This window comes from Mauremys reevesii, linkage group 2 (assembly GCF_016161935.1).
Source record: "Mauremys reevesii isolate NIE-2019 linkage group 2, ASM1616193v1, whole genome shotgun sequence".
NCBI lineage: Eukaryota > Metazoa > Chordata > Testudines > Geoemydidae > Mauremys > Mauremys reevesii.
Genome location: NC_052624.1, coordinates 223,738,473 through 223,750,762, shown reverse-complemented (window position 1 = coordinate 223,750,762; position 12,290 = coordinate 223,738,473). Strand labels below are relative to the sequence as shown.

Here is a 12,290-nt window from a genome sequence, read left to right as displayed (position 1 = left end):
GTAGACCATTATCTGTTATTAACTCATCTGGAGTCCCATGCAAACCACGAGTTACAGTGAGTGCTATTAAATTACTATTCAAAGTGTTCTACAACAGCAAAATTACGAAAAATAAATAAATAACTTTAAAATAATTTTAAAAGAGAGAGAGAGAGAGAGAGAGAGAGAGAGAGAGGAGAAGAAGAAAGAGAGTAATAGTACATTAACCAGAGGTACTCTCTTTCTGATTTTATTCAAATAGATCTATGCTGCCCTTGAAGAAAGGTATATACCAGGAATCTCATGTGGTTTCAGTCTGTCTTTTGCCTTCTGTTTCCTGTATATTGCAGATTTCACATTTGGATACCTTATCTTTGATGGCAAAATAAGACATCTCAGGCTGTTCTAACACTTCTCAATGCTTAGATGGTCATTGTGGATTACATTTAGTATTTCTGGCCGCATGCTTTTTTGCTATTGTTACATAATGCCTTTTTGTGCAGAATCTTGCCTAATGCAGCAATTTCATGTAAAAATTCCAGTCTGTTTTTATGCTCAGAAGTTGCTGGATTTTTTTCCCTTAGCCATCTATCCAGAACTACTCTCTAAGGCTGGGTCTTGAAAGGTTGGTTAATTCTGTGTTCCTCAAAGATTCTTTGACAAATATGAAAAACAATGGCAAAAAAAAGAAGACGTTTTCAGATTCTTTCAGACCTCAAATGTTTGATTTCAGTACCAAGCAAATGTTTGAGTTGGTGTTTTATTTTACCCTTAGTACATATAAATCTAGAAGGCAGGGTATTTAAAATATTTTCTTTATTTCTATGTTTATTTTGCTGCATGTCATCTGTCTTTTCATTTCTAAAACACGAGTGTGAAGGGGGAAAGGGAAGATTGGGAAAATGCCAAAAGGGATTTGATCACTTTAAGAACAATAAACTTTTTAGTTTGACTTCTTCCTCTAAGCATTTGCCAACATCTTGTGAGGCCTCTTTGCTCCTGGGTTTTGATGGCAATCTGCATTTTCAGGAACTGTCAGCCATGATTGCCAAAGGTAGTAAGATTATGGCAATGAGATTATGACAAGAAGATTTGATTCCATGCAGGAAAGTTTCACATGCGTTGACAGCAAATGTGAACAATTTAAAACTATATGGAATGAGAATGGACGTAAAGTTTCTAACAACACAACATAATTTATTTTGTATTTCGTACCAAGTAATAAATCCCAGAAGAATAAATTGGAGTTATTAGAAAGTACATTATCTGATAGAAATTTTGAATTATAAGCCTTCTTCCTAGATCACAAAGACTAATCTGTGCATATTTTACTTAAAATTTGCTATTAGAAGTGCTTGGAGCTTAGAATATACTCTCCCACTTATGTATGTCAATGAAAACTAATAAGTGCAGCATTTTTTCTTTTATGCTTGTCAATGGAGAAGCAGAATAAAGTATGAGATGGATGTGAGAAAAATGAAAGATATTTAGTATGAGGGGTCTTAAATTCAGTTATGTGGTCATACACAATTTTATGGGTTTTTTTTGAAAATGTTGAATTCCATTTGAGAGATGTGAGCTAAGAATAACAGCTTCTATTTACAGCTAACCACTACCTTACCTATGAGAATTACTTATGTGTAACCAAACAATATCTGTGTAACCCAGGAATAGGCCTAATTGTGTTATGGAGCACAAAGATAAACACATTGAGGAAGGTACTGATGGCTCCACGCAGACCCTGCGAACTCCTGGATGTGATATTGAAGGCCAAATCTTTTAAGGACACTCTATTTGTCTATCTGTTTATCCACCTATCTTCAATTTGGTGTCCAATTTTGCAAGCACAGTGAGCAGGGGCAAATATTACCACTGAGGATAGTGGAGTTGTGTGCTCATTAAATACCAGGTTTATTTGCTAAAACTTCACATAATTCTTTAACTGGTGATGAATACACCTGCTGTTTTTTTTGTTTGTTTGTTTGTTTTTTGACGGGTGGGGATGTCTTGAATATTATCTTATCTGCAGAAACATTATATGTTGGATTTTGTGTGTGTGTGTGTGTGTGTGTATGTGTGTGTGCACGCACGCTGTTATGGCTTCCCAGCTCCTAATTTTCAGGTTGGCAATCTGTGCCTGATAGTGATCTCAGATACGCTGGCATATATCCCTGTCTAGCTTGTTAAATCAGCTACTGAGTAACAGCTGATTTCACATTTTAAGCATCAACACGTAATTGAATATCTGAAACCAAAATCAAGTCTTTTATGTCTCCTATCTGAAAATGTTAAAAATGTAAAAAAAACAAACAACCCTTCCCCCCCCCGCCCCCGAAGTTCCTGGAACTCTGCCATTTTTTAAAAGGTATTTCAGTCTTTGCAGCTCAGGTCTTTTTTTTATTCTAATGTCTCCTTGTACAGATGCTTCTTCTCATTCTTTGCTGCAGGCATAGTGCACCTGTTTGAAAGAAAAACACTACTTTTTTTCTTATGATTTCCCAACTGGTAACCCTGTTGGCAGGAATCTGTCTTCAACAGCTGAGAAAGCTAAAAAGCTAAAGCCCTTTCACTTCTTAGAAAGAACCCTTAAAGTTTGTGTGAAGTCATGTGATGTTACTGGAACTTGCGTCTCTTGGATTTCTAATTTTAGTCTAAAATTTCCATGATAGTGAGTCTTCCCACATGCACAATGAGAATGACATGTTTCTGAGAGACATTCAGTCAAGGGCATGGCTAACCTTCTCCAGACCTGCTCCCTAGTTCTTATACTTTGTCAGCACTTTTTAAAAATATGGGATCTCTTCCATATTTAAGAATTTGATATACCTCTTTTTCTTTTACAGAACTCAAAGCCATATGGTATTTGTTCCCCACTGTTCTCTCCATGCTAGGAATCTCTTCAGTAAGCAACCAATATGCAAAAAAGAAATACATACAATGTTCTTTCTTCTGATGTTTGCATGTGCTTCAACATTGTTTTCTAAAAAGCAAGCACAAATCCCAAAGGGAGATTGATAATCATAAAATTGCAGACCCACAGAATACTCTAGTGAAGATCAGGAAATTCAACACAAGTAACTAAGCATGGATGTATCATGAATGTTCCTTATTGTGGTAGTCATGGTAACAAATCTCTACACAATGTTACATAAATACATCTCTGCTAGTAATATTATTCCCTACATTTATCCCTATCCCCTTAGAATCTGGAAGTCAAGCTGAGATGTTTCTGGCTCTTCTGATGCTTGTGCCATGAGCAAGAAAGATTCTGAAATCAGAACTAGGGCTTTTGTACACAGCACCACAGTATGGAGTACGGATGTGTGAACTGGGTAGAGCTCTCAAAAATGTTGTACGCTAACTGCCCCATGTAGACTGTGTTATGGGACTATCTCAGCAGGAGCTTGGGATCTTTGAGTTGACACCAGCAGTGTCTACACAGGGCAGTTAGAGTGCAACACTTGAGTGCACTACTGCTGTGATGGGGTGTGCATACCCCGCACTGGACAAGAGGGGGTTAACCCCACATTATGGACAGCGGAAGTCCGCCACTCAGACCGTGCTAGGCATGCTCTAACTACTGCCTAAGTATAAAAGGGAGCAGCCCAGCTCATTCTAGGCTGACCACCGAAAGGGAAGGACCTTGGGCGGAGGCTCCAGCCAAGGAGTCATCACAGCCTTTGCCTATGGAAACTGGAGACCTTGAGAGCCGGACTGGAGGGTTACACTGCCCTGTACCCGAAGGCTGTTATATTGACACTGGCCATTGGGCCTCACTACCCCGCACCTAGGGCTGTTATATGGACATATAACATTCAATCCGGCCATTGGGTCACATTACCCCATACCAGAGGGCTGTTATATGGACATATTATAAACCATATTGTCCTGTGCCTGAGGGCGGTTACATTGACTCTAGTCACTAGATCAGGGTGGGCAAACTACGGCCCGCGGGCCACATCAGGTTCACGGGACCAATCTGCCCAGCCTCTGAACTCCTGGCCCAGGAGGCTCGCCCCTGGCCCCTCCTCCCTTGCTGTCCCCCCCACCCCTGCAGCCTCAGCTTGCTCACTCCGCCGCCGGTGCAGCCTGACCCAGTGCTCTGTGCTTCGTGGTGGTGACGGTGGCGGTGGTGACGTCACCCGGCTCCAGCCGGGCGGCACGGTTGTAGCACCGCCAGCCACTGGTGCTCCAGGCAGCACAGTAAGGGGGCAGGTAGCAGGGGGGGGGTTGGATAGAGGGCAGGGAAGTTCGGGGTGGTGGTCAGGAGAAGGGGGTGTGGCTAGGGGTTGGGGCGGTCAGGGGAGGATAGGGGGTTGAATGGGGGTAGAGGTCCCAGGGGGGCAGTCAGGAAAGAGGGGAGGTTGGATGGGGGAGCAGGGAGCAGTCAGGGGCAGGGGTTCTGGGAGCAGTCAGGGGACAGGGAGAAGGGGTGGTTGGAAGGGGCAGGAGTCCCGGGGGGTCGTCAGGAATGAGAGGAGGGGTTGGATGGGGTATCAGGGGTCCAGGTGTGGTCAGGGGACAGAGAATGGAGGTGTGTGGATGGGGCAGGGGTCCCGGGGGGGGGCATCAGGGAATAGGAGGGGTAGATAGGAGGTGGGGGCTGGGCCACGACCCCCTCCCCTAACCGGCCCTCCATACAATTTCTGAAACCCGATGCAGCCCTCAGGCCAAAAAGTTTGCCCGCCCCTGCGCTAGACCATGCTGCCCTGAATGCAAGGGCAGCTGGAATTGACTCTGGCCACCAGGCCACGCTGCCCTGAATGTAAGGGTGTCCATAACTGATCTGGCCACTAGACCACACTGACCTGTATGCAAGGGCTGCTGGAAGTGACTCTGGCTGCTTTTGGCCTAAAAGTGGTTGGGAGACCGTAACGGCAGTGATATCACAACCCTGTCCCAAAAGGGGGATGGAGTGTGCATAACCCATGACATGCTCACACCCCCATAATCCGGACTGCGGCACCATGTAGACAAGGCCTGAGTTAACAATTCTGTTGATGATGTATGAAACAGAACAGAATCTGGTTCATTTCTCAGAGCTCTGCTAGTTCTTCAGGGATTACAGGTGGCAAAAGTAGTAAAAATGTATTTCAGTTAGTAAAGAAGATGTGACTTTGAATATGAACAGGGATCAGACCTGTCCAGAAGGAAGATGCAATTTCACCTCATCACTTTTCAGAATATATGTGCACTTTACACAAAAAAGACAAGTGAAGCAGTAATTAGAATTTTCATCCAGTCAATGAGGTGAAAGAAAACCAAGAGTACATTCATCTTTTCAGTTGGAATCTGCAGGTTTTTTTCTTTTTCTGTTGTTTTCTTCCTTTCTTCTTTTTGTTCATTCTTCAGGCCAGTCTACTACAATACTCTCCTCACCTACTTTACCTACATCCTATTAATTTCCACTGTCACTATACTTAACCTCTCCAAATTCCAACTACCAAATTCCAACTGCCTTTCTAGAACTTCTGGTTCCCTTCCCAACGTGCCATTACTTCTCCAGTCAAAGGGACATCACTCAAAATAATCTGCATGTTGTCTGAATAATAATAGAAAAAATACAATCGCTTGTTTTTTAGTGCCCAGTTACATCATTTCTGATCCAATTGAATCAGAGGTTATTCTAACCCAAGCAAACTTGGATTTTTGGACTATGCCTTCAATATAGATTTACCAAACTGCTTCTATGAGAATTGACTGCCTCCAGATGTGAGCATAATTTTAATACAGCCACCTTCTGTGATTTAAACTTTTGCAAGCATGTGGTTTAAATATTGGTAAAGACTACATGTCAAGCTGCCTTAAAAGAACTGATACATTTTATATTGCTGTTTTTCAATAAAAGACTTTGTCCTGGCATATCTCCAGCCCAAGGGCAAAGAAAAGTGGTTTGACTATTTTAGGATTTGTTCAGAAAACAAGCCTTTTCTCTTAAATATACAATATATATCTGCACTGTATACACATTTTAAAATCCAGGTTATAGTCATAGCATACTCTACAGGCAATGAACTATGTTCTCATACTGATTGAGGAATATCCCTTTGATCCTTCTACCTGGATCTATTAACAGAAGAGTATTGTGTAAGATGTATATCACTTTATACACAGTAAAAACTCCTATCCATTCACTCTGCACATACTTATACAAATAAAAACGTGGAATGATCATAATAAAACACCATCTGATAGGGAGTGGCCTACTCCTGGATGTTTGAATTCAGAGGTGAAAAAGTTACTCATCAAAAAGACTAATGGTCTATATACATATACTTGGCAGTAAGTCAGCCAATGAAAATCTCCCCAAAATTAAATAAAAATGTCAATAATTTTTTTGTGGGGTAAAAATAATTTTCTGATCAGCTCTACTTAATAACTCATAACCTTCTTCTGTGAGACTCATGTAAATTCAATAAAAACTGTGAAGAAAAGAAAATCATACCTATTGTATTCAGGTAAACCCATCACCACTAAAGGAAACTCTGATATTAGAATTGCTATTTGTCCTGATTTGGGTAGTTGAGGTGTGGTTTAATGGTCCAAGGGAATAGTGGATATATATTGTCTTGTTTTGTTCAGTTATTATATTTTATCTGTTTCTCTTCATCTTTACTCTGCTTTCTTCTCATTTGACTGCATATTCTCTTTAATAGGAATAATTTTATACAAATTTGCTCATCACTGACTGAGAGCCTGATGTAACATTAAAATATGATTGGCAGGAAGTTTGATATCTGAACTGTGGACAGCTGTTATACAAAAGCTAGTTGAAATTATAAATACAGCTGGAAGAATAATATAAAAATGATTCATGAATATTTCTGCAATTAGGTATGGTAAATTCTATCTTCATTGTTATTAATGGAGTCATATGATTTGTTGCTGACAAGTAGTTGGATAAGCATGAGTTTATTGAGAAAAAGTTCAAATATCCCAAATATAAAGTTCCCCCAAATATATAATTAAAACACAAATAATTTTTCATCTGAACATTTGTACTGGAAGTTGCATTGTTGCACTGTTTAGTTATTCATACTATGCCAAATAAAGTTTTAGATGCCTAGTTAGGGAGCATGAACTATACCATGTGACACAGTTGATCTGCCATACCCCCAAATGAGAGCAAACAGTAAATAGTCGAAGCAAACAGTTCGCAAACAACTCAAACTGAAATTTTCTTGCAAATAATCAGTATAGCCATAGAAGTCATGATCAGTTCTCAAATGACTCGCAAACAGAAAAAAGAAATTAATGTATTGTTAATTAATAATTCAGCCAGCAATAATGATGACCAAGCTACACCAGAAAGACATTTGTTGAAACAGCATGTAAACTATTAAATCTGCTTGTTGTGTGCTCTATCAGTTCACTGAGCCACTGAAAGCACTGCCGATTATATAGGCACATAGGAAGATAGTGTCTTCACCTATCCTGATTTGAATGTAACTGCTGCTTTGATTTTCATCCTCCAATTATCAAAAGTGATCACACAGAAAATAAGAGCTGAAGGCACATCTTTAAGCCAGGTGCTGCCACTTATCAGTTATAGTATCTACTTTTGCTTCCACATTAATGAAAAATGATTTCAAAAGAAATGAAGATCCTGTTTCAATAAGACTAGGGAAAAGATGTAACCCAAAAGCTGTCTACAGACTTAGGAACAAGTGAAATGTTTTGACAGGGAAAAATATGTGCTGGCAACATTGCTTGACTCATATTTCAAAAGTAAAATTGAAACCATACTTCTACAGGGTGCAGACACTGACAACTGGAAGGATGTTCTGAAATATATAGTATTTTAGAATATGCCATCCAGCTCCTCTTCTCCTCAATCTCTTTCATGTGCAGGACAAATAGATCTCAGGGAAAAGAAAAGTCTGACTCTAAGTTCTTGCAAAGAAACAAACAAAAACAAACCGAGAAACATCATTCTGCAAAGAGTTCAGGAAACACTGACAACAACACTGTATATACCAACCACTCTATTTAATACTGCAAGAAAAAAGATATGGATGGGACTTTTGCAATCAGCCCATGGGGAATTTTGGTTGAGTCCATCTGTATCAGTGGTGGCAAACATCCAACTTATTTGAGGAATAAAACTGGAACCATGCCAGATTCAGATTCTGAAGAATCTAAGCTTTACTTAAAACAAAACAAAACAAAACAAAACAAAAAAAAAAGTAAGTGTTTAGGTGAGATGGGGATGACCTGAATGTGACTTGATTAGTGATGTCTCAGACTATCTTAAACCATAGCTCTGAGAAGTGTGAACTGCTCAGATTCATGTCAGTGCAGTTGAATTAACTCTTAAGCCTAATAATGGAATTGTAAGGACAAGAATTTGAAATAACTGTGATATGCAACCCTCCTCATATTCAGGGCCTGGACACCAACAAACTCCTCTTAAACCTCCCTTATTCTCAATAGTTTTGAGTCAACTGCAACCAGGAAAACTGAAAATCTCCTTTAAAGTTTTGTTTTCATGAGATTCCCAACACAATTTCCAACCAAAAGAGATCCAGATTAGAAGCATGTGAACTTTTTGTTACATGGAATTTTCAGAACTCTTTAGACTGTGGTCTATGAGGAACTGACTAGTATGGGCCTGAACTTGTACAAATTAAGTTAATGGCAAAATTCCCATGGAATTTATTAGGTGGGACAACGGGCCTTGGACATTCAAGTGACAAAGTCTAAACTAAACTGAGTTTCTCTTTTCTTTTGGACTGATGGGGGGAAAAAAAGCACTGAGAGAAATCCTATTTTTTTCTTCTTCCTGCTGCAATGTTGTAGAATCTCATATAAGGTCCAACTTCTTAAGGAATTTGTTATAGAATCTTTCTCTTAGGTTTCCCAACTCCATTTGTTAACATCCTGCAGATACCTGAAGGAGGACAGAGCAAATGAGGGAAGAAGGAGAAAGAGGAAATGGGAGGGTTTTCCTTTGCCTTTTTAAATATCTGCATACTTCCACCCCCATGGCAGTAGCACATATCGCCACTGCAGGGGTTGATTATAACCTTTTTTTTAATGCAAGGGATATAAAATTCTCACTGAAAATTTATGTGCACAAGGGAAAAAAAGATGATGAGGGGCCAGATACTAAAGACTGCCAACAAAATGAGTCTGTCAGGTGCAGAAGAGACAAAATGTAATGTGACAGAGGAAGAAAGACCTAGGGACATAGTGTCAGGGAGTTTGGTATTATTTTATACATATTTGCTGTTTAACTGTTATGCTTATAGAAAATATAATGATTTCATTAATGTTTATAAAGAGCATTGATGTCCAAAAGCACAGTGGACTGACAGTTATGTTCAGAGAGCCTTCCAAACCCCGCCCTTTATGCAGCCCAGGAAAGGCCAAGGAGCTTTTCAACTTCTGCTCTCTGGGGACTGCAGAGGCCCATCTCCTTCTGTGGTGCACAGTGCCTCTGTGGAGGAGTGAGGACGGGGCAAGGTTGCAAGTCCATGTCTGCCCCCTCCCAAGTGGCCGGTAGTGTAAAATGGACCTCACAATGGGGTGTAAGTAGTAGATGCAGAGCTCCTGTATGCCATGGAGCTCTGGGAGGTATTGTCTTACTGAAGCAGTATAAGTCCTTATGTGTCCCTAGAACAGGGGTGGGCAAACTTTTTGGCTCTATTGCTTTTCAGGGTTCAGAGACTCATGGCCACTGTGAAAAGTTAAACAGACTTCAGTTTGTCTGAATTCTGATCTCACACTAGTTTTACACCACTATATGCTGGCTTCAGTAGAGTGACTCATGATTTATACTGGTGAGCATTGGAATAGAAGCAAGCCCACGTGGAGAATGGTTTTCCCTGCCTTGTCTTTCTAGGAGAGCATTTCAATTCCTATTTTGTTAACCCCGTGTTTTACGGTAACAGAATGTTATATTTTTTTCACCAATGCACTATGAGATATATTCTCCTCTGAATATATAAACATAACTCCCACTAATGTTAGTGGGAATTTTGAACATGTATTGAATAACATAACCCTATGTGAATAACTCCTATGGGGAATCCAAGTTCTGGCTATGACAAAAACAAATCATAGTTTTTCAAAATGCCATTTGTAACAATACAATGAGTTCCAGGCACATGTTTGCCAATAATGAATGGAAGGGTGCAAATATAATATTGGAACAATCTCCCACAGTGATGTATCATATACAATCATATATCCTGTCAGCTTGCTTGATTATGTTCAGGACTGAAGCCATCTCACTCAAAAGCAGAATAATATTTGCTGTGCTTCTCAAATTTAATTTCCATGTGAGATTTATATGGACTAACTTAATCAGCGATTACAAGAAGGGAACCAAAACATCTATTTGTGCCTTAATTTGCATGATAAACAAATACCTTTGTGAATGCCTTTTAGAAAGGTAATCACACATTAAAATAGAGTTCCTTCTTTAGCTTAATTTCACTTAAAAAGAAACATTTATGGTCTCATTAAATCTGCATTTTACAGTTTTTCTTCATTGATGTAGGGTTTCTTTTAATGTAGAGACACTGCCCACATGACTAATTACCTTAATTTTTTTAAATCTGCAGTCACAATTCCATCATTAATCAATGTATCAGAGCTTCACTGCATTAGCTCTCGTTTGTAATAGAGCATTGCAATCGATTAGACTAGATTTTTTTAATAGGACTTGTTTTATAAATTGAGTCTAGTCAAGTAAACATAACATTTGGTAATAGTCTTCATAGCAACCATCAAGATGACTTATTGTTTTTCCAGTCCTGCATTCCTTCAGAATTAATAATACCTTTGGGCCCTTTATAACACTTATTATTAATGTTATAAAAATTCTCTATATTTAATGAGTGGATGTTTCATTATATAGTTTGGTTGACAGACTGAAATTTTTCTAATCTGTTTCTCTTTTCCTCTTGATTGAAGGATTGTAAATATGCAATTAGCAGCTGGAGTAGAAGTAAAAGCAGAAAATGTCAACTGTCAAGTGGCTCTGTTGAAAGACCCATGATGCTTCAAGCTAGGACAGAAAGACAAAAGCATCTACCAACATGGATGAAGGTTGCAGGATCTCTGCTTAAACATTCCATTAATCTCCTTCAAGGAATAAATATAGTCAATACATCCAGGAATGAAGAATCCACTATCAAAACTGCAGTTTACTTTCACTGTAAAACTCTGTGTGGTAAGACTATTCTCCATCCCCAGCAGGCACTCTGGCTTCTATCTCTATTATAGTCCATGATGTACAACCCTGTATGTAAGTTATAGCTTGCCATATCACACAAAATCCTTGGCTCTCAAGAACATGCACACAGAGAGTGCAATAAATCACTTACTGCATGGTTAGAGTATCGCTGTCACCCAGATCAACAGTATTGCTTCGAAATGCTAGATTACTTTTTAAGACCTCAGCCTGAAAAGCTGAATGTGCCTTAGCACTTGAGTGTAGTGGTTCATTACATTTTAGACCGGGCACACTGGAGATGATAGCTGAAAAAAAGCAAGAGGAACATATAGAGGCATCCACTTTTATTGACAAGCACAGCAAAACGATTTAAACTTTATCATAACTTAGGTTATTGCATAGTCCAGATTTTTCTGGAGATCATCCACGCTAGTGGGAAAGGCTTGTTGAGATACAAAATGATAAGGGATGAGGCCACACTAATCAGCAAATCTAGAGACTTTACTCAGATGGCCAAATCTAGATAATCCATACAGCTGGCCCATTATGGCTTAATATCCATGTGATTTCTCAGTAGCCGCTATGGTAGAACTCTGCATGAGTTATTACTGCAAAATAAATGGTTGTTTGAAGTGGGGGTATGTCATTATGAGATAGGGATAAACTGCCCACCAGCCACTCCAAAACACCACGGTGGCTTACCAGCCCATTGAATTTCTGTGCAGGCGATAAGTGGTAAGAGTTCCTTTTCCTTATCTTCTGCTTATTTCCCAGTTCACTAGAACCTTTAAAAAGATTATGTAAGGGTTTTGCAATGTGAGAAGAATATTTTATGAACCCATGATAGTAGTTTAGGAAAGCAAGTAGCTTTTTTAGCTTTTGAGTTCTTTCTGGTCTTTTTCTTTAAACTTTGAATGGTGTCCACAGGTCAAAAGGTCAGAATACTTGTTATTAATCTCCCCAAGTACTGAATTTCTCTGTGAAAATGGTTATACATATTTTACCAAGTTTTAGTTTGACTCCAGAGTTTCACAGTTCTTAACTCTTTGTTTACATCTCCCACATGTTGGCCAAAATACCTGCTATGCACCAAGGCTATAATTAAAAAATGATATGCATATCTCATCCC

At 39.3% G+C, this 12,290-nt stretch overlaps 1 long non-coding RNA gene across 1 annotated transcript in view; it reads left to right on the top strand.

Annotated features, from left to right (window-relative positions):
• The window catches only part of LOC120398975, a 56,188-nt gene extending 44,901 nt beyond the window's left edge, over positions 1–11,287 (top strand). Inside the window, exon 3 of the long non-coding RNA XR_005594853.1 lies at positions 10,900–11,287. This is a non-coding gene — a long non-coding RNA (uncharacterized LOC120398975). The remainder of the gene's footprint in view (positions 1–10,899) is intronic.
• Positions 11,288–12,290: the final 1,003 nt, after the last annotated feature.